This window comes from Artemia franciscana, chromosome 3 (genome assembly GCF_032884065.1).
Source record: "Artemia franciscana chromosome 3, ASM3288406v1, whole genome shotgun sequence".
Classification (NCBI taxonomy): domain Eukaryota; kingdom Metazoa; phylum Arthropoda; class Branchiopoda; order Anostraca; family Artemiidae; genus Artemia; species Artemia franciscana.
The window spans coordinates 35,756,277-35,780,066 of NC_088865.1; the positions used below are offsets into that span (position 1 = coordinate 35,756,277).

Sequence of the window (23,790 nt, forward strand, 5' to 3'; positions counted from 1 at the left end):
TTAAATAGTTCGTTATTTTGTGTGTTTATTTAATTTTTTGTATTAACGTAAAAAAATTTCTATTGTCATTACTTTTCATTTTTGTATGTTTTGCTTTTTTTGTGTGTATTTAATTGTTTGTACTCCACATTTTAATACTTTTATAGTGTTGTTGTGGGTAAGAAATAAATTATTATTGTTATTATTATTATTTCTAGTCATCTGAGGCTCCTCCGAAGTTTACCTATCTGTAAAAACCTTAATTGCCCTTGGGGCATAAGATACAACCTTCCCCCGGGCTCTAGTGGGGGTGACCCCAAAGTTTTTGTTTACTGATCGTTGGACCATTCCAAACAAAATGGCTATTTCAAAAAATTTGATTGAATGCAAATCAATCAAAAGAGGGTGTATGTGAGAGTGAGGGGTATATGCCCCCTGATGACTTTTGGCTTTTAAAAAGGTAACTTCTAAATTTCCAATTAAATGAGCCAATTCTGAAATTTATACGACCACCCCTTGCATAAAAACCTTATTTAACTCGGGGGCATAGCTTACAACACTTGCCCTGGGCTCTGAGGAGGGGGGGTCAACCCCGGAGTTTTGTTATTTGATCTGTAAAATCTTTCGAGCAAAGTTACTAGTTCAAAATTTTGAAAGTGTGCATAAAGAAAATAAACACAAAGATTGTGGAGAACCATTTCTAATAAATCAAAACAAACATGCTGCAAAATTTTTTTAAATGATACATTTCATCTTGGTGGTTGGTTCGTATTTGCTTTCTCCTCCGTCTTTCTGCTGAGTGGTACGTCCTCTATCTTGGTTGTTTTTACTATTGATTTCTGATAAGCTTGATACAAGGAATATATCCTGGCGATAAATAGTGCAAGAAGAAGAAGTAACTAAAAAAAAGAATAGAATATTAGTGTGGAAACTAACAAATTTTCAAATGCAAAATCATCGGGGATGCTACATGGCGTTTGTGTTTTTTTTCTTACTCCAGCGCTAGTCTACACTCTTGTAAGCTCCCCACGCCCTTTGGTGTCACATAGGCATAGGGAAGAAAATTTGGTAGCAGCAAAATGAAACTTCTTGATCAGCAGCTGGTGAATTCTAAAAATAAGCTGATTAGCTTTCTTAGAAAGCCTTTCACGCTTGATCAGACCTTGTTTATCTCCATTCCACATTTTTAAAGTTTTGGACAGTTTACTTATGATGGTTTTAGACAAAAACTAAACGACTTCTAGATACAGACTAAAACGACGCGGTTTTTTCACCTGTATAAAACAAGGCGTCTTCAATGCTACAAGTAGATGAAGAAAAAAAGAGAGACAAAATTTAAAATGACCTAAAAACCTAAATTTAAATAAAATCTAAAACAAAAAAAATAAAAAATAAAAATTTTTATAAACAATTGGTACTACTGTGATTGACCACCACAGAAGTTAGTTAGAGTTAATTCAATGGGTACATAGTCGCTTCAGTGTTCTCATAGAAGGAATTCTAAATAACTTCTGTGGTACTCAATCACAGTATTATTGATTGTATATGTAGATACTATTTTTTTTAGGTTTATTTATATTTACCTAACTGTCATACAGGCAAATTTCGGGTCCCTTTGGAGGGAGTGGGAGTGGAGGCGGGTACTTCGGGATACCTTCTCGGGATACACTTTGGCCTGTGGACCCTTCCCTGAAGGCTTTATTCTCCTAAACTGACCCCTTTCAGGTATGGCCAAAAGTAGCTAAAGTAGAATTATATTGAGGAAAGCCTTGGGGGGTTTGGCATCCCGAGTTTTTCCAGATTTCTGGGTAGCCTACTTTGTATTCAAACTAGGTTAGGCTATCATATGAAACAATAATCTTTGTTTTTTGTTAAATAAAACACCCCATACATTTCCAAATAGGATTGTTGCTTTTCTAATAATGCCCTCCCCACCCCATGGTCCCAGATAGCCTATAACCCTAGACTAAAACTAAAAAAAGAAGAAAATATTGCAACGGTTGAGTTTATTCTTTATAGTATGTAGCTTGTTTCTGTGCTAGGCCTACTCCAAATTCCATTGCTATTAATTCAGGTTGAGAGTGAGATTAAATGTACCTTTTTGAACAAAGAACCTATGACGAATCACGAGATTGAATCTGTGAAGAATAGCCTATATTATTAAACCTATATCTTGGACCATCAGGGGACATGAGTATTGTCAGTAAGCCGATTGTGATGCCTAGAAAAGGCCTAAATTTAGCATAAAAATCTAATGGTAGTCTACCACTTTTATTTGATTACCATGTCTCCTTCAGAAGTGGCGGACAACTAACCTAGGCTGATTAGACTATTTACTTCAGTGGATTCTGCCCCATCTTGGACGTTTGCCCTCCCCCAGAATGCTAAATGTTGTACTAGCCTAATTACAGGGGTAGAAGGGTGAAAAATTCCAATTGCGAAGCCAAACTTTATGGGTGTTCAATGGCTGATCTAGGAACTCCTTCCCCCAAGATTTTTCTGGCGCCCTCCTTTGTTTTTTGTCTGTTTTTCACTTTAAAAATGATAAACTTGCCAATTTGATCAAATATTGTCACCCTTGTCACATCCCCCCCATCAAGATTTTCCTCTAGATCTGCCTTTATTTGTGCTCCCTAAATATTAATTCTGGGCCACCTCCCCTCAATGCCTGGATATAACCCAAGGTTTTATCATTGGCCAGGTTTCGTCAGAATCCTTGGGGGGGGGGGGCAAAATTGGAGCCAAATTTTCCAAATCAAGTGAAATGACGGTAAAAACTAAAAAACAAGCCATTTAGTACCATAAAGGTACAATTTCGTTTTATGAAGGTGCTTTATAGTACTATAAAGGTAATATGTAATAAAAAAAAACGATATGTCTCTATTCGTACTTGAATTATGCAGGTTTTCCTTAGTTACGACAAGACTTTGGAATAAACTAAATTTCAGCTGTTTGGGGGGGGGGGCAAACCGAGGTCTGGGAGGGGCAGTTGACCCCCCTACCACCTCTGCTCCATAGCAAACTACGCCCCTGGGTTTTAAGCAAAAGTTTTTTATTTCCGAATATGTGTTGTCAGCCAACAGTAGGCTAGATGAGAAATAAATACAGTAAATATGTTGATGTTACAAAAGTATTTTCAGAAAATGATCTAGCAAAATTCATGACGTCGATTTTTTTTGCCATTTTGGAAAATAGCTCAGTTTTGGGAATATGCTGTTCAGGAATTGGCCGAGGACCTAAAGTGTGTCCATAGATTACCATAAATTGCAGATTGGGGTGCATCCAAAGGGCACCAACCTTTTGATGAAGTTGGTTAAATTTTGCAGCATGAATGAGAAACTTTCAGAAATTGTTTTCATAAATTTACTAGATACTTTCAACTTTCTGAAACTTTCAGAAACTTTCAGTAATTTACTAGTTTTTTTAAACAAGCATAAAATGTATGTGATGAAAACATGACAGTTGGTTTTCTTAGTTAAGTGGAGCCTTGTTCAGTTTCAGGTTGAGTTTTTTTTTCTTAAGAATTAAGATACGTCTCAGACTATAATTTGGGCTACTGAGAACAAAACATGTTAAGAAAACAATTCTTACTTCGAACTATACCTAAAAATTATATTTACTAATTTTGAAACCAATTCCACTATACTTTACCCCTTCCCCTTCCCTCCCCTCCTAATGCACAAACATACAGCCCAAATTATATATTTCCCGTAGATTTTGCCACATGTCCCTCTTGTTTCAACCCATGTACGCATAAATTTAATCAACGCCGACAAAATCAAGAAACGGAAAAAAAGAAAAAAAAAACCTTAATAGTCTACTGCTCTTTAAGGCCCTACTCCAGGCCAATCAGTGTGTCCAAAGGTGGTGATAGGGGAATACACTACAGATATGTAGGATACCTCCATAGGAGGCACAGACCAAGGGGGACCTTGACCTTGGGGGTCCATAATAGAGACTGGGGCAACCTCACCCGGGGCAATAAATAAACGCGGAGGAGAAAGAAGGCCCCTCGAATATACACCCAACAGGGTCTATCGGCGTGTCCACACGTCCCATGAGTTACAAATCTTCTCCCAATAATGGGTTAAATTGCATGGTGACGCAGAACACTATCGTGTGAGGATCCTCTATAGGAGGACAAGTGGCAAGGTGTAAGATCCATATCTATGAACAACGGCCTCTGCAAAGGGCTGCCTCGACCCTTTCGGGATACCTGCAAGACTGGGGACCTTGCGGTCAATTCTTCTCCCACTTGAGGAGTGTTGCCCCTCGAAGAAATTATAGCCTAGCTAACGACACAGAATTAGCACAGCAAAGTCACTAAGGCTAGGAATAAATGAAGATGAAAAGATGACCTTAGGGAACGAAAAGATTGATCGCGTGGACAGCTTCACTCACCATGGTAGTACTATTAGTAAAGACGGTGGGAGCAGTGCAGATGTTAAAAGTAGAACAAGTCAAGGCTCAGGGTGTTTTTTCATATTTGAAAAAAAGTTTAGAAGAATAGGAAGATAAGCCTGCAAACCAAAATTAGAATACTGAAAGGTACAGTGCTGACAGTGGTCAAATATGGCTCTGAAGTATAGGCGCTCCGAAAAAGGAGTGAAGATTTACTAGATGTTATCCAGAGAAATTGCCTACGGATTGCTCTGGGTACCTGGCTGACTGACAATATTTCAAAAAGTAGGCTGTACGAAAAATGTGGTTCAGTCACGCTTTCAAGGGCTATAATAAGAGAAAGATTGAGATGTCTAGGGCACTTTCCGCAGATGAAGGATGACAGACTGCCGAAGAATGTCCTTTTCGGCCAACCGTCTAGGAGGGCTAAACAGGAAGCAGGTCGTTCTCGTCTGGGATGGGAGGATGACACACACAAAGTGATAAAGAAAATGAAAACTTCCCGGGAGGGTGTAAAGAGGGAGGCTTTGAATAGATTGGGATGGAGGAAGAGCGTGCGTAGCTGTGTTGGCCTCAGTTGGCTTGGTGCTGCAGTGAATTGTTAGTAATAGTAGTAGTTTGTTTTTTTCGTGGCTGGTCAGTTTGACTTTGGATTTTTAATGGTTTTAGACGATAATTATGATGGTTTTATGAATTTTTAGCTTAGCCTAGTATGGAGGGCTTGAATAATATGAAACTTTAAACCTAAGACAAAAACCACTTCACGTTGGGAATTGCATACGCAGTGTGAAAGCCACTCAAAGATTTTACTCAGCGATTTCTTAGAAAATACATCCTATGGTATAGCCTACTGCGCTATGTATGTCAATTTACTCGCACTATGACTATTGGAGTAAATTATTGGTAAGTAAATTCATATTCGCAAGTTGGATATAATTCAAGTTTATCTTATAGAAAATCTTGTATTCATCTTCATCATCGAAAAAAGCTTATGATTTGATAACTTGCATAGCTTTGCTGTTTCAGCTACTTCATGACATTGAAACTTAAAACTAAAACACGAAATTCTGTATTAGAGGGACTTCCCTCCTCTTCAATATAGGTTAAAGTTCTACTGTGTTTTCAAAAGAATTTTTACTCCAAATTAACGGCCGTTGTGTTTGAGTAGTCATTCTTAAAGAGTTAGAATACTGTTCAAACTTTAGCAAAAAATCGAGGGGTTGAGGAAGGAGTATCCTCCTTATGTACTTTTGTTGGGCAGTAAGTTTTACCGTTGTTCTTGAATTTTATTTGGAAATACTTTTTTTTACCATGGCATATCCATGATTACCCATGCTCAGGGTAGCATATTAGCTGCATCCAGGCTTTAGGGCTACATCTAGGCTTTAGGGCTACCACCCCCTCAAATTCGACTCTTTAAATCGAAAGCTAACCTTTGCACAGCAATAATTCGAGAAATAATGCATTTAATTTTCGAAATAAAGTATAAACACCCACAAAAGCGGCAGAAAACATCACTGTGCTGTGACACAATCTTTTTGGCTACTTAAAAAGAGCATTAGAATTTTTCATTTTTGTTTGAATAAGCATTGGCCCGTTTTTTTATGTGTCTGACACGATTACCCATGAGGACAAGAAACTAAAAAAAAACAACAAAAATACACACAACTAACACATAAACGCGCATCCGTGATTATCCTTCGCACTGAAAAATGCGAAGTTCCGCATTTTGGTAGATAGGAGCTTGGAACTACTTAACAGGATTCTTTCATATGCTGATTTAGACGGAAATTAAATAAAAAAACTAGTTTTTTTAACTGAAAGTAAGGAGCGACATTAAAACTTAGAACGAACAGAAATTACTCCGTATATGAAATGGGTTGTCCCCTCCGCAATCCCTCGCTCTTTACGCTAAAGCTTTTAATTGTTTTAAAAAGTAGAATTGTGGCAAAGAGTCAAACTTTAGCGTAAAGAGTGAGGGACTGCGGAGGGAACAACCCATTTCATATACGGAGTAATTTCTGTTCGTTCTAAGTTTTAATGTCGCTCCTTACATTCAGTTAAAAAAACTAGTTTTTTTTATTTAATTTCTGAACGTTTTTGAATTAATGCATGTTTGATTTTGGCTCTCCGCACATAAACTATTAAAATGAAATTTGTATATTAATTCTTTTTTTGGCTAAGTGGCTTTCTCTTAGTTTCGATCAGACACTTTTGAGAAATAAGGGGTGGATAAGGAGGTCTAGTTGCCCTCCAATTTTTCGGTTACTTAAAAATGTAACTAGAACTTTTAATTTTTAACGAATGTTTTTATTAGTAAAAAATTTACGTAACTTAAAAAGTAACTTACGTAACAAACGTTCATAATCTTATATTTTTATTATGTATACGAGGGGGTTTGTACCCTTGTTAATACCTCGCTCTTTACATTAAATCGTAAGTTTTGTCCCAATTCTTTAAGAATGACCCCTGAATCAGAAAGGCCGTAGAATACATAGTTGAAATTACTAAAAATACTTTAGCATAAAGAGCGAGGTATTTATCTCCTCCTAAATACCTCGCTCTTTATGCTAAAGTATTTTTAGAACCCCTCATATGCGTAATAATCTCTGTTCGTTTTAAGTTTCAATGCTACTCCTTCCTTTCATTTGAAAAAAACATTTTCATGTTTATTTTTCATTGTTTTCTTATAGTAATGCTAGAAAATCCTGCGCCCTTTTCATTGAATTTTTCTTCCCCCATGACAGATTCCTCCAAGGAAAGATCCTCCAACATAGCCCCGTCCCCTCAGCCCCACCCCCAAACAAAATAAAATCCCCCTGAAAACGTTTGTACACTTCCCAATAACCATTACTATATGTAAACACTGGTCAAAGTTTGTAACTTGCAAGCCCCTCCCCCAGGGATTTTGGGGGAGTAAGTCATCCCCAAAGACATAATCATTATGGTTTTCGACTATGCTGAACAAAATGGCTATCTCAAAATTTTGATTCGTTGACTTTAGGAAAAATATGAGCGCGGGAGGGGGCCTAGATGCCCTCCAATTTTTTTGGTCACTTAAAAAGGGCACTAGAACTTTTCATTTCCGTTATAATGAGCCCTCGTGCGACATTCTAGGACCACTTGGTCGATACGATGACCCCTGGGGAAAAAAACAAACAAATAAACACGCACCCGTGATTTGTCTTCTGGCAAAAAATACAAAATTCCACATTTTTGTAGATAGGAGCTTCAAACTTCTACAGTAGGGTTCTCTGATACGTTGAACATAATGGTGTCATTTTCGTTAAGATTCTGCGACTCTTAGGGGGTGTTTCCCCCTATTTTCTTAAATAAGGCAAATTTTCTCAGGCTCGTAACTTTTGATGGGTAAGACTAAACTTGATGAAACTTATATATTTAAAATCAGCATTAAAATGCGATTCTTTTGATGTAGCTATTGATATCAAAATTCAATTTTTTAGAGTTTTGGTTACTATTGAGCCGGGTCGCTCCTTACTACAGTTCGTTACCACGAACTGTTTGAAAATATTTTGCTACCAAAGCATGCAGCAATGAAGCTATTTGTAGAAAAATGACTTCTTGGCGAGAATTAAAAAACATTACATTTTAGTTATTAGTAATTGTGTATCTATTGACTTGTCCACATCAGTAGTTAGCGTTTTTTGGATTTAAACAGACCAATAGCAACTACATTTTTCTTACTTTAATGATTTAAGATGACGAAAAAGTTTAACAGCGATTCCCTCAAAATGCAGGTGTTATTAATTTTCTTCAAGATGTGGTTGTTTTTACGTAACAGGGAATGTTTTCTAAAGATGTAGGTGTCTGTTACATAATTGGTCTTGTTTTTCTTTGTTTGTCTAAAAACCAATACGGGCCAGGAAAAAACCTTCGGGGCCCTATCAAATCCTTTTTTTCTATTGACTTACTTTGACTTAAGTCTCCTGCCGGGCACTGCTCGGCGTAGAGAGTAACGTCTGCCTCCTCCACCCACTTTGGTCCATGGCGAGTATTTGCTCTTCGCCCTGTCTGATGTTTGCCATCGCCAAGAACTCGGAGAGGCTGTCGGACCAACGTTTCTTCGGTCAGCCGCGGGGTCGCTTCCAACCAACTTTGATAGGGTTGAAGTCATAGATCATCTTTGCGGGTAGATGTGGTGACATTCGAAGCAGATACCCGAACCATCGTAAGGTTCGCTCGGCTGCTTGAGTCGAAAACCAAGACTGCTTTGTGAGCTGCAGAAGCTTTTCATTGCTGACGAAGTCGGACCATCGCAGGCCCTCAATCCTCCTCAGGCACTTTGCATGGAATATGTCTATTTTCTTGAGGGTTGCAGCTGATGCTTGCCATGTCTCAGCTCTGTAAAGCATCAAAGAGCCGACTAGAGCGTTGAAGATCCGCAGTTTAGTTGTGCGACCGATATTTGGTTTTCGCCAGAGGTGACGATTCAGTCTACCCATGACAGAATACGCTTTAGATAATATTGCCTGCAGCTCGGGGAGAAGTGAGCCATTTGAAGAAATTACGGAGCCCAGGTAGGTGAAGTCTTTAACAACCTCGATGGTAGTGGTGCTGTCCAGGCTAACTGGAGAGTTAATAGCAGGAGAAGACGGGTCTATGGCCATAATTTTAGTTTTTTTCCAGTTTATATGCAGTCCTACTTTGGCAGCCGCTTCTCGCAGAATTCGGAGCGCTTCCAGCAGCTGCTCCATGGAGTCCGCCAGAATGGCCAAGTCATCGGCAAAATCGACATCTGAGATGGTATGATCTCCGAATTTGAGCCCAAAGTGGTTTTTGTCATAACGTAAGCTATGATGACATAGAAGAGCTCTGGGGCCACTGCACATCCTTGGCGCACCCCTGTCGTGATTTGAAAGAACGGGCTGCGCCGACCATTTACTTGTACACAGCTCTCCGTCCCATGGTGCAGCGCCTTGAGAAGTCTGCAATAATTTCTCGGATAGGCCAGTCAACTCTAGAATCCGCCAAAGAGCTTTTCGACCGAATGAGTCAAATTCAGCACGGAAGTCAACGAAGGCAATAAATGCTTTCTGTCGGAACTCTGTGGTCTTCTCTACTATTTGTCGAATCGTGAAAATCTGCTCGATGGTTGAACGATCCGACATAAAACCAGCTTGCTCCGGTCGCCGGATTTTTCGAATGATGCTCCGATATCGATCCAGCAGGACCATTGAAAACAGTTTACCAGGGACTGACAGTAGGGTTATTCCCCGGTAGTTGGAGCAGTCGCTTCTCGACCCTTTTCTCTTCAATAAGGGGATGATGACACCCTTCCGCCAATCCTCGGGAATTATCTCTGTTTGCCAGATTGTAGAGAACAGTGTGTGTAGAAACAAGAGCAATGCAGGACCTCTATATTTTAGCAGCTCTGAGTTTAAGCCACAGATACCAGCAGCTTTATTATTCTTGAGTCTTTTTACTGCATGTCCAATTTCTGAGGGGCTGAAAGGCTCATCTGGAGGAACATATGTTCCAGGTCTTTGACTGCAAGGTTGGCTGGGACTATCATTAGGAGGCACAGAAGGACCAGTATTGTTGAGGAGCGAACAAAAGTGGTCATTCCACCGCTCAAGACAGGAACCTTCGTCAGAGAGAAGTGCACCATCCCTTGACAGGACGGGACCCAAGGTGGGAGTTTTATTTTCAGTGAGGTCTTGGAGATGCTTGAACAGGCTGCCCATGTCTTTCTTTTTTGCAGCTAGCTCAATTTCATCGACTTTCTTTGCAACAAACTGGGTTCCATCCCGGTGAATGAGTCTGTTCCGCACTCCATTGAGCCTCCGAAATGTGGTCATGTCCCCAAGAAGTCTTGCCTTCCGTCTTTGCTCTATGACTTGCAGTGTTTAATTAGTTAGCCACGATTTCTTTGGATAACTCCTTTTTCCAAGCACTAGTTGTGCTGCTTCACTGGTCTGCATTTTAAATTGCTTCCAGAGATCTTCGCTGCTATTAAGTGAGCCAAGGGCCTCGAAGCAATTCGATATCTCGATACTGTACTTCTGGCGAGTATCTGGTTCCTTTAGTTTCCCAATATCTGCAGCGACGAGTTTTCTTTTCGATCGTTGTGCATGGAGGCGAAGCCGAAGATCGGCGCGGACAAGCCTATGGTCTGCGTTTCCAAGCTCTGCTGATCTGTAAGTTCTGCAGGTCTTCACCAATGATCTCCAGCGTTTGGAAATAATGACGTAGTCAATCATCTTCTTTGTACAACTGTCATTACTATACCACGTGTACTGATTAATAGTTTGGCGTTGGAAGTAGGTGTTTACAATGTAAAGGTCGTGAGATCGGCACAGTTCAAGTAAGTGGAGCCCATTGTCGTTAAGTGGGTCGGGGGATACAGGACCAACTGTGCCACGCCATAAACCCATATCATCACGCACTGTCGCATTAAAGTCGCCAAGGAGAACAGTTATATCATCGGGGGGTACAGTTGCAAGGCATCTGGACAAAGCAGAGTAGAAATCCTCCTTAGTTGCATCATCAGAATCATTTGTCGGGGCATAGCATACGATGACAGTCATCTTGCCATGCTTGTGTCCAAAGCGGGCGTTCATTAATCTGTCCGATACAGCTTCGTGTAAAAGTAAGGCCTTTCCTGTAAGGCTATTTAGTGCAAGGCCAACACCATTCCTTCTCGAGCTTCCTCCAGACCAGAGCAATGAGTCACTGTTACCTATTCGCTCTTCTCCGCTTCCGGTAAGACGTGTTTCTGTAAGACCTTCAATTGACACTTTTTTCTTGTGAAGTTCTTCAGAGAGTAGATTCTTTGACGCAGGTGCATTCAAACTCAAGACATTCCAGGTGGCTATTCGTAGCCCCCTTCGGTCTATAAGGTTTAGTCTGTCAGTTTTTTTGACGTCGTCAGCATGTCTATTGACGCGTGATGGTCGAGATCTTAAAAGAGAATCCGGGTCCGAGGCTATATTGTCACTTTTCGTAGCACTTAATTTTCGGGTGGAGGGTCGCTAGCCAAACCGACCCTAGGCCTGGAATCTGATTAGAGCTATGTTAAACCTAGGTACTGAGATTCCCGGGGTGGGCTCCAGCCGCCACATAAGGTTGCGGCCGTCCTGATCGTAGTGTTTAGTTAGCGGAGAAACCCCATATCCAGAGGCACGTGGTCAGCAGACAGAGTCTGCCTCACTCCGGACGAAGGCCTTGTTAGAATCCGCTAGTCAAGCGGGGAAGTCCTGGTTGTAAAAAAATTGATCCTGATTCAACAGGTGAAGATGATGTAATCTGACGTGACTTTTTTTGGTTCCAGTGGACCTTTATAATCCAGGAAAAATCCTTTTGAAGGTAAACGACACGTGTGTCAAACACGTGTGACACAGTGTGTCAACATCGATGAAACTATTCTTTAGTAATGGATGCTTTTAATCTTTTGGATATTGTAGGCACTAGCAGTTTCGAAATAAGAGCTAGAGTACCTAAGGTAGGAGTAAAAATTACAAGTGGCAGCCAGCTAGTTCTGGAATGAGACGAGAGGTTTGCACGATATGTTATATCATTAAGCAAATACAAGCCGGAAGAACAGTTATTCTTTGCAGCAAAAGCGAATATAATGCATATACAAAGATTAAAATACACACTAAATGCAATAGTGAAAAATAATGAAGACAACAATCTGAATGAACCTATAAAAATGATTAAGTTTGTTACTAGCGAGAAAGAATCTTCACTCACTGTTAATCTATAATCGGCAGTGAGAGTGTCTGGACTAGAAATGCTTGGATTTGAGAAACAAAAATCTTACAGAATCTAGTGAATTTGGAAAAATGATTTTCTAGAGCTATCTCTTTAAAGGAAAATATTTGCTCAAGATATTCTTAACAACTCTTTCTTTGGACTATTGCATGAACCTTTTCGTCATGGCCCCGATGCATTTACTCAATTGGTTGATTATATTAATTGAATCAAAAGAAAATTATATTGTGGATTTACATTTGAACACTATCTAGAAATTCGTTTAAGACGGTCATTTTTAAAGGCAACAAGAAATAGGACAAAAACCCTGTCTAAAGAAGTTTAATTGATGCATGACGTCCCTATAATGCTTCTCCTCCTAGAAAACATTCATCTTATTGATCGCGAGTCAGTCTCTTTTAAGAAGTGAAATAGTCAACTTTGAAAAAATGCTTTACAAATGTCCATTGTGTTGTATACATTGGGAAGATGGTCATCCTGTGAGAATTGCACTATTGTTGATGACTAAAATGAAAAGTCTTGATTATGCACTCCATGTAAATTGCATAGAGGATAGGCAATGCAAATTAAAATCTGTAATTCCTGTCTTGAAGATGTTTGTACCTCTCGCACTAGAAGTTTTCTGTGCTCCAATTGTCACTATGATAAATGTGACCAATGGAAAAAATACTTACCCTGGAATGATTGAAAAAACCTCTAAACGTGATTTCAGTCTATTTTTAAATGACTGGTATCTTCCTAGTTTTAAACTGTTTCGAGAGGAAGAACCTGGTCTGCGCTTCAATTCCTGGAATAATAAGAGAGTCTGGATTTTACGGCATCGCTGTGAAGGTACTGATTACTATGATTATGAACCTTCTGATTTTTATTTGGTTGTTACAGACAGTGATTCTTCATATGAGAATTTCATGTGACCTTGCTTCAAATAAGCAATTTGATACCCGTGAACTTTATGCTATGCGGCAGAACAGTATTATTCAATTTAAAAAGAGATATAATAAAAGTGAAGCTACAATGCAATGTAGAAAATGCGAACCTGCCTCTGCATGCCAAGACGAGTACAAGCTAAATCCTGACGAGTTGCTGCCGGTTATCGATACCGATGGTTAACTATACGTGGAAGAAAAAATCAAAAGGACATAGACTTTTGTATATACAAGATTTATTAATAAACAAATTCACAAAGATTTTAAAGTATTTCACTCTTAGGGCAGCGGAATTTATTTTATACACATAGGAAAGAATATTCTCAACTAGAAAATCGTTCAGTCGAGGATTTATATATAAATGCTGAAGAATTCAATGTAAGTTTTTTCACGATACTGACAAATAAAATGAATTGGTGTATGAAAATTACAGCTTTTGGTTCATAAATCTTGTACTTACTTCTGATTTTGAATAATAGATTTCCACTTTGCTTAGGAAAGTATTTGATGTGAGGCGTGTAGGAAGGGTACGGTAGGCCAAGAGGATCAAACAGTTAAACATTCTTTGCAGTTTGAAAAATGCATGGCCAATGAAACCGTCTTGAAACTTAATGGAAGACTATTAACAATGATGAGGGTTTTTTAACACTTTGAACATTATCAAGGATATCCGAATATGTTCAATATGATTTGTATTTGGACAGGTAAGGATTCAAATTGAGTACATTGATTATTGGATTTGTTTTCATGGCGCCAAGTCTAATAAGACACTGCCATCACGCTAAATTTCCCTATAGGTTTCAAATTGATTTAGCAAGATTGATACTATGCTCTTCTCCAGTGGTTCGAAAAAGATACGCTCTAAATTTACAGTGCCCATTTGGACAATACTCATATCTTGAGTTCCAATACGATGATTTATTATTTCACGATTTATTTTTCCACCCAAGCGTAAATCTTTAGCTCTCGCATCTTTAAGAATATTGCTAGTGTCAGTGTCCATTTTTTATTGGTATCCAGTAGCCAAATCTCATAATAGCTTATGGGACAATCGAGTCATTAGCATGAATTGTATTTAACTTGTATAGTTTGAAAGATTATTGCTTATGCTCACCAACATTCCATTTATGTAGACACTTATTTGTCTAAACAAACTGTGTAATACACATTCTACATAGGATAGTCCCTCAGATGCACTTAGTTTTCATTGTAAATGTTTTGACAGTCAAATGCAAATTTATATTTGTGACAGTCAGATCTATGAAAAAGTCTTCAGTGGAATAAACCTGAAAATATACGTTTTTAGAGAGTATTTGCTGCTAGTTTTAGGAAAAGTAATCCTTATTTGATCTAACAATTTTTACTTTTGGTTTCTTTTTCTTCTTTGACAAGAGCGATGTTTTGAGCTTGTGACCTGAGTTGAGACTGATGAGTGATGGGGTGTTTCTCATTTTTAAATATTTTAAATATTTAAAATATTTAAATATTTTCCTTTTTAAATATTTTCCGCTTTGTTGTAATTTCAATCGCTGTCCGAAGGATTGCATGCCTGACCTGAGGTTTTGTGAAAAACTGTTCTTAAAATCCTTCCCAGAACCCTATTTGTGTAGTGCAGAGGAAGCAAAATCTGCGGCAACCGGATTAACATATTTCTAGTGGTGGGTAGTGCAGAGTGAAACAAGTAAACCAATTGCACACCAAATGCCGAGACTGTAACCGGACATTGACGAACGACCCATATAATAGTGCATTCTATGACCCAATTGTGAATGTCCAAGAGTAGCAACAAAGCAATCAACATTGAGAAAAACACAAATATATTTTCTATTAGCCATTTCACCGAATGTGTTGAAAACGGCATATAGTCTAAGCCAACCCTTTGTAATTGTTAGAGGATCCCCCAATTCACTTCTTAATCTTAAGTTTCAGAATTCCAAATACGAAGTGTTGACCTGAATATATTAAAAGTGCTATAAATTGTAGTGGTGAATGTGTTCCTGAGTCGTTTTTCGTACAAGAACTCAGAGGTGGGAGAAATAGTTATTACCTCTCGACGTCTCGACAATGGTTGCATAAATAAAAATGCAACTGTGTGATGAGCAGCCGGGTGGATAGCCTGCAAAAAACATGTTCCCTGCAACGAATGGTACCGAAGCTTCTACCTTTGATTATTTTTGTTTAAAACCGACACATTTCTCAGATTATCACTGAGAATAACCTTCTCATTGTCAATAGCAGAACTAATGCGGGCCTTACCCTATTTCATTGCAAAGTAAAGGTAGAATGCACCATTTTTGCGAGTAAAGATTCTTCTATAGATAGGATGATAAAAATATGGCATACCACCAAGTTCCTTGTATGGTAATGTGATGAATGAATGTTCAGCCGAGCTAATGGATTCTATCCGTTCCTCAGTAACGAGTGGCCAATCATATAGTCTAAATCTTATATCTTATGTACGATCTTTGCTCAGGGTATCATAAGTATTTTTTAAGAACACAATCAACAAGAACAAATTCATTTTGGCCATCAAATTTGATGGTGGCATTAAGTTTTGTCCAAAAATCACTTATTTTGTTCAAATCTTCATAGAGAGGGTCAGAGATACTGGACATAGATGTCACAGAGAAATCTTTAGGCATTATGACCACCTTCAGTAACAATCCAAGAACCAAATCAGTGTTGCATCCTAGCCAAGAAACAAGCAACTGTCTTATACCCTTTCGAGCTCAACTGCTTAATATCTTTTCAATTTTATGCATTCCATTCTTTTTAATTTTTTTCAATTCGTACTCGTAAACTCCACCAAGAATATCTTCATCTTTCATATCACGCAGACGAAACACTACAGGATTAGTGTCTGAGACTTTTGACACCTCTAAAAGTTCAATGGACCACAAGTAATTCCCATTTTCAAAAACAACTCGTTTTTTTAAAACCCCTTTCAAAACCCATTCAATTGATTCGAACTGTATCACCTGCCTTAAATTTCTTCTTTTTACATAGCCCGTTCATTGGGTAAATGTTTAAGAAAAACGTCAAGTGTATAGTTACTGTAATGAACTTTAAGAGCACTATGACAAGCACTGGACGAGGATCGATCAGGACGCTGATTATAAATAAACACAATTTTATCTAAATTTTGAATAAAAACAGCAGTATTTTTCAATTTATAATATCACAAGATTTAAAGTGAAACGTTCTTATCAAACACTCAGCCAGTGCCGCCTTTTTCAAACTATGACTATTATAGAGTATTGTATTAAAGTTGAATAAACATTTTTTACATGAAGATTTACAAATTCACTTCCCCGATCTCTTTGAATTCTCCTATAAAAATCTTGTTCAAAGATAGATTCTCAATGCAACAGCATAGGCATTGTGACTAAAAACACTAATTGCAAGTAAAATATAGTTTTATGGGCTACTTTGGCGTCTTTGAATCTCGTTTAGAGTCAAAAGATTTGCTTGTGTTATATGCAATGGGAAAAAGGCTTTTGTTTTCCGATAATGACTATCATGAATTCTATAATTTCGATCTAGGGTGTAACTAGGTTCAATCTCTAAATACTCTGTTATTACCTTATTTTTTTATTATTCAAACTACCCGATTTATCAATATTTCCATAAACAACTTTCAAAACTCGAGTCATTTTGAACATGGTGTGCGTGGTGTGAAGCGTCCGCTATCCTTTCGTATGCTATTAGGTGATGCACTGATTTTAACACACTTTTGTTTGATACACTTTGAATCCTCAACTCCACTTGGCGTCCTAGTATTTTTCGAAAGCGATTTAGAAACATCTTTTAATATTTCTTCATGTTCCTTTAATCGTTTTCAAGCAATTTTATTCCAAGTAAGAGTTTTCGGAAAGTTTGTTATGTTTAAAATTTATACAAATGACTATCAAATGTATCAATTTTCTTATGATTTGCAATAAAATCTTATGCCAAATGAATTAAATTTTAACTTTTGCTATGGATTATAACTACATTCTTTTTGTCATCAATTTGTACATGTTCATTTTCAGCAAGATAGGTCAAGACTCTTTCATTTTGCTCACGATATGACTGACGCATCAGGTTTACAAGACTTGACAAAGCTTAAAATAAATCTTCTTCATGCTTTGGTGTTGCTAGCAGTGAGGCTGAAGTTTCAGAACTTTGAGGTTGAGGTTGATCAATGACATTTACTTTGAGCGGTCTTTCACGGTAGGGTTTATACCTATCGAAACATCAGAGGGCATTTTGAAGCAAAATTAATTTTTAATTATTGGCAAATGTTTCATTGTTAATTAATTTATCAAGGTTATCTTTAAAGTGCTCTTTTGGCGAAACAGCGATTTCTATTGGCCTATTTAATTCTACGCAACCAATCTGAAAAAATCGCCCTCAAATCTTCTAAGTCTAGGTTAAGCGTCTGCATATCCGTGTCTAACAAATGCAAATGCACCTTGCCCGACTTTAATTGAAACATATTCTTTGTCCAATGGATGTTTAAACACTGTCTCACCCCCAGCCTCCCAAATCCTTATTTCAACTAGGGCCTGAATTTTGCTTACATAGGAGTGGATAATGTCAACTGGATCCGTATAAATACTAACACTTGTGAGAGTATTAAATGGGTCTCCAAATTCAGTCCTAAAAATATAAATATTGCTTGAAGCAGAATTGGCTAAATAAAAATCAGGCAATATTTGGAGTGAACTGCTTCTACTTTGTCTTGCTCTCCCTCATCATGCTCACTGTGGCTACTTGACACTGTCTGGTTTGTTTGAACTCTCTCAGGCTTGTTGGGAAATACCTCATAATCCACACACTCATAATCCTTATCGAGACCGGAAGCAGCTATAAACTCATCTAAATCAAAGACAGGGGAGCTACACTACTTGGGGTCACTCAAGCACTAAGCACTTTTGATTTCACCCTGAAAAAGAGTTTATATTAGGCTATAAAAGAATACAGTATTAGTCTGTAAATGTTTGAGGGGGCGCTTGCTTATACTTAAGAGTGAGTGTTCGGATGTAGTGAGACCACACTACTACCGAAAGGTTTAACGACCATAAAGTATACCGTACATGAATTCAAAGTAACCCCTCAGATGTGCTAAGATCACACTACCACTTATACATTTAAAGATCAGAAATTATTCCATACCTGGGCCCCAAAGTGACCTTTTTTGATCTAGAGAATTCCCACTGTGAGACGAGAAATTACACCATAAATGTTGGAGGAGAGCCCCCCTTTACTTTTCAGCCATTTCAAAGCTCCAAAAAATCATTAAGCACTTACGGCGGGGAGTTGGTATCCATTGTCGGGGTTTGCTCCACTCTGCTCTTACAGCAACAGAACTCTGTCAGAACATCTTCGATCCATGCTGGAACATCATTGGCGGCCTGAAAAAGAGTGACAGTTGTTATTCCCTTGAAACACTTATGATTTTAAGCTGTAAAAAGAATTTAAATTATTAAGCTGCAAAATGAATATACATTAGACAGACAAAGAATATTAATCAAAGAATTAGAATCCTCAAATCCCCTTCTCAAAGACATGGCCCCCTTTTAACATTAGTTTCTTACACTGGAATGCAGGTTGATAAAAAAAAACCGATTTTCAATATGCTACTAATCGCTAAGAGAATGGATTCACCACATCAAAATACATCAAGTTTCTCGCGTAGAATCATGGTGAAACACGTATTAGGGGGGGCCTTCAATACCCCTAAAAACTACCAAAAGGGTCCCCCTTTATTAAGCTGAAAAGAAAGCTTTTTAGGATAGGGTAATACCCTTAAACCTCTTCTTTTAATATTATAGTTATTTTCTCATGCCAAAAAAATTAATATTTTCGAGAAATATTAATAACTTTTACTTACTTTAGGATTGCCATCTCCGTCTGGGATTTTGGGCAAAGAAGAGCAGACAACTTCATCCCATGGGGTTGGGGAGACCTTTGCCTTGTACAGGTGGCACAAGTCTTGAAGGACCCGCAACTTCACTGCCATGAGACTGGGGGAGTATAGAAGTGGTAGAATATTCCCCTAGAATAGGTAGCACTAGTACGGAAGGCCCTGCATTGTTGCATCTATGGGACTTGGGGTATACAGAAGTTCACTGCCATGAAACTGGGGGAGTATAGAAATGGTTGAATATTTCCCTAGAGTAGATGGCACTTATACAGAAGGCCCCGCTGCTTCACATCTATGGGACTTGGGGTCTTCGTTCTGGTATGCCCTTGCCTTTTTGGGGAGGGGACATTGATCAGGATTTTTCTTAAACAGAAATAAAATTTAGTTTTCTATGAAGTAAATGGTTTAAAAATCATTGTTTCTCGTTAAATTCACTTCTAGTAGCTCATCTCACCAAGCGTATCATGGAATTCTTGTAATAAAAAACACAATGTTTTTGTTTTTCATATGCCTATGCCTAATTTTAGTATGTCCCCTCTTAAATTTGTCTCGACCCCGGTTTTACCATATACTTTCTATATCAAAGTTAGAAACCTCACCTTCTAACTTAAATAGTCTGCTTTCTTTTTGATTTTTACGCCCAGCGAGGATAAAAAATTAAAATTATGAACAAGAATTTTTTTAGAGAAAAGCAATGAGAAAAGATCTCAGCTATTTAAAAAAAAAAATATGTAATCATTCCGATGTCAGAGAATTTTAGTGCTTCAATTCATGACCAAAATACAGCAGTCAATAGATAACACAGAGCTTCCTTTTGACTCAAGTATATTGATTCAAAGTTATTTCCTTAAATGTTGATAAAATTGGTCTGCTAGGTGCATCAATACACCTTCCCAGGATAGACGTTATCCTGTAGACCCGTCTCCGAAAGTCTCCTTTCTCCCACCAAACCCCATTTTTAAAGATAGCAAGAAAGTAGCTAAACTAGAATTTTTGGGAGATTTAGGCAACTTTTTTTTGAGAAATTTGCATAATAAATAGAGCACTCTAGAGGAAAAAGCAACACAATCAGTAAAATTTTAGTCACTAGATTAGGGTCACTGACCTTATTAAGGAGGAGGGGGTCTACATAATAATTCATTATTTTAGTCAAAGGTCACAAGTCCTATTCCCCACAATCCTTGCTCAAAATTCAATCAATTTAACCTTCGTCTCTTAATTTTAGCGAAAATAGATATACTTCTTTCTCTTAATATTCCCTCCTTTTCACAATAGTTGAACAACTAATAAATTACTTATAATCACATTTTTTCATATGAAAATAGAGATTACAACTAGCTCCATCCCCCTCAAATATCGCAGATTAAGATTTAGGCGCTATTTTACGGAAGGATTCAAATAATCATCTGATTTTATAGATGAAAGTAGGTGTTAAAGGCGAGATTTTTCGTTTAGTTATTGAAACATAAGTCAGATGATACACGCTCACGGTCAATATGATCTAAGCTGAAATACACACTACGTACAAGGGATAATGATTAACTTTGCTTAAAAAATCTGTCCGGTTAGTAATTAAGTAGCTTTTAAATAGGGGATAGAATATAGAGCAAATCTTTATGACGGAAGAAAATTTGATCATGACACCTCCGGTTAAACTTTTATTTGCGAAGGGAGAGATCTCTGTTAATCCAATAAAGAAATTTATAGTAGGTTAAATTTGGACATAATATCCTCATTTTTTTCTGGTGGAAAGGGCAAATACATAGAAACTTACCAGCATATAGATCGAAATCCCTTTCTTTTCCAAATTTCTAGAATCATATATTTAAGTAAAGTGAGTTGTATCACGTTCCAAAATTGATAAAGGACTGACAAAACTGCCATTCTAGTTCCCAATTTTATGCGCCCGGGAACAATAGAAAATTACCTACTCTTGATAGAAGAATAACAAGGCACATTCTCATAAAAAATCAAAAGAGAAACCCATGATTCTTCTGTTCCTGAAGATAGCGGGTCATCCTTTGTTTATCCTGCTAGTAGAATAACATGCCTTTGTTCCTAGAAAATCAGTAAACATTTAGAGTGTATAACGGCTCTTCTCCTAGAAATGGCTGTCAAATCCTTTTTTGTAGACAATAAAAGGCTTTGTGTGTGTGTGAAGCATAGAAATATTGAGTTATAATTAATTTGGGCCATGCACTATTTGAAGGGCCCCTGAAGGTTTTTTCCTGGCCCGCATATTTTTAAAATAATTTACGAAACTATTTCGTAATACGTGAGTTTACATCTCAGTGAAATGATTTTCTATTACGTATCTTCCAAAGAAAACATGATTTGGTGGTGCCTTGAAGGTATTTTCTGGTCCTCAAAGGTTTTTTATAAAATCAAAGAAAAACGAACCAAATTATGTAACAGATATCTGCATCTTTTAGAAAACATTCCTTATTACGTAACAGAAGTAACCTGCATCTTGAATAGAAAATAATAACACCTGTATCTTCAGTGCGTCGCCGTTAAACTTCTTCGTCATCTTAAATCATTAAAAGAAGAAAAGAGTAGTGGCTATTCGTCCGTTTCAATCCGTAGGCCCCCAGTGCTCAGATCATTAGTTTCTAGTTAAATTTATAAGAATTTATTGCGTATTCATTTATTGTTTTGTGTCCTTTTGGATAATCTTTCCAAATAGTAGGATTACTGATTCGAGGATGGAAATAGCAATCAAAAAAGCCAAATTTTAAGCTAAATAGTAGGGCAGAATCCATTCTGATGGATTCTCTCGAATGTTTTCTTTTTTAACCAATAACCTGTAGTGAACCTTCTACATGTTGGTCATTAAAAATTTATATACAGTTATTGATAACTGATTAAGACGAATCTAAGCTAATGTATGAACGGGTAACCAAGGGAGGTTACCAACACTTTTTTTCGTGGACGAAACTTTTGGAGTGACCCAACATCTAAAAAAAAATATGATGGAAAATACAATGTAAATAGTGACAATGACCACACTCCCTTTCCATGATAAACATTAATAACAAGAAGAACAATAAGGAATTCTTTTCGCAAGACAGTGGAATTCTATATTTGAATGAATATTTCAACCTTATGTCCAAGGGCTTCACAAAACATAAATATATAAAGGAAAAGAGACTCACAATAACATACAACCATTAACACTAAAATGAAGTTGAAACTAAAATAATTTTTTTTTTTTTTTAATTAATCCCAGCACCCTTACTTTAGCGAAGTTCAACCTGGATTTCCTAGTTGAACTTCACTGAAGTGAGGATGCTGGGACTGTTTTAGAATTGTTTTGTTTTACTTTTAATGGTTGAATGCTATTATAAGTCTCTTTTCTTTTATATAAATATGTTTTGCTAAGGAGGTCCCTTGGATATAGGGTCCAAATTTTCATTCCCATGTAGAATTCTACTGCCTTACGGAAAGAATTCCCTATTGTTCTTCTTGTTGTTGATGTTCAAGACAAAATGTCTTTGGAAGTCCTTGGAAGGAGATCTTTTGGAAGGAGGAGGGGTAAGCGCAAAACGGTTATGTACTGTAAAGCTGGATTTGTCTATTTAATATAACTATTAAACATGAATTTTCCTACCTCGATTACCATTTTTTCTTTTCTGAAATTCACGAATAAGTAACTCCCATCCCACTGAAACTGAAGGTAAAAACTGTATTTGGCACTCAGCAAGATGTTTGGTTCTATTATGGATATGCATTTTAAACAGTAGGCTACGTGACAACCATAAGTAGCTTCTTATTTGGAATTCCAAGTATTACTGCTGTTTACTCGTGAAATTAAAGGACTGAGGACCTCTTTACGAACCTTATCAAAATCAATATTATCAATATCTACATTCAGACAATATCTGATCGTCTTGTCTATTTTAAGATTAGTTTAGTTCTATGCGCATTTCTGAATAAGTTCTTACTGAATGTGTGTCATCTGGTGGCCAGGTTTCTTAAAAACCGGGGTAGTCATTTATAGCTTCTCTTTGGACTGATTTTGTTCCTTGCATATTCATGTCAGAAAAAGTGCTAAAAATGATCTTGTATCAGCATAAATTCCGACATTGAGGTTTACTTTATAAAATTTATTCTTCAAAAATTTTTATTATTTTTTTAGCACACAAAAACACTGGAAACACAAAATTAACTCAAAAGTTCTGAAATACCCAGCAGACAATAAAAGACTAATTCATGAGGCTCTCAACGGTCTTACACCGGCCTTGAAACCAATAGATTTTAGTATTTAGTTTAATTCTCACAAACGCTTAAGTAACATCAGTTTTCAATAAAGAGCAAGGTTTTGTATAGGTTGTAAATAGGAATCTATTTTCTTGAACAAATATTGCAGTTATATGTCGCAAAAACTACAGAGAAATAATCATTGCTCGTTTTAAGTTTCATCTTTGCTTTTTAATTCTGTCAGAATTTCTTTTATTGTCGACTTATGTTCGTTTTCAGGTTTTAAGACTACTATCTCCCAAGAAGTTATGATGTTGGTCGACTCCAAGATGAGAGTTTGAGAGAAAATTTCCAGGAACAGTTGAATACTAAATTGTAAAATTGGACAATGTGGAAGATGGAGGGAATAATTTTAGGAAAACAATATGTGAAGTTGCTGATGGTGTCTTAGGGAATAAAAGGTTAGGTGCACAAGTAGGAATATTCTTGAAAAGTTTGATAAAATGTTTAGTAGAGAGTAGAATGGGCTTGTACAAGGAATATCTGAGTATTAGATCATATGAAAACAAAAGGGAATGTAAAGAAAGGGGAGAAAGTATAAAATATGAACTAAGGAGGTGTGACGTGGGGATCATGGATACC

General features: G+C 37.3%; 1 long non-coding RNA gene across 1 annotated transcript; it reads right to left on the reverse strand.

Moving 5' to 3' along the window:
• Window positions 1-663: 663 nt before the first annotated feature.
• Window positions 664-22,743, reverse strand: LOC136024639 (uncharacterized). Its single transcript, XR_010616871.1, has 2 exons — window positions 22,559-22,743; window positions 664-878 (listed from the first exon to the last, which is right to left on the reverse strand). It is a non-coding gene; the product is annotated as an uncharacterized LOC136024639 (long non-coding RNA).
• Window positions 22,744-23,790: the final 1,047 nt, after the last annotated feature.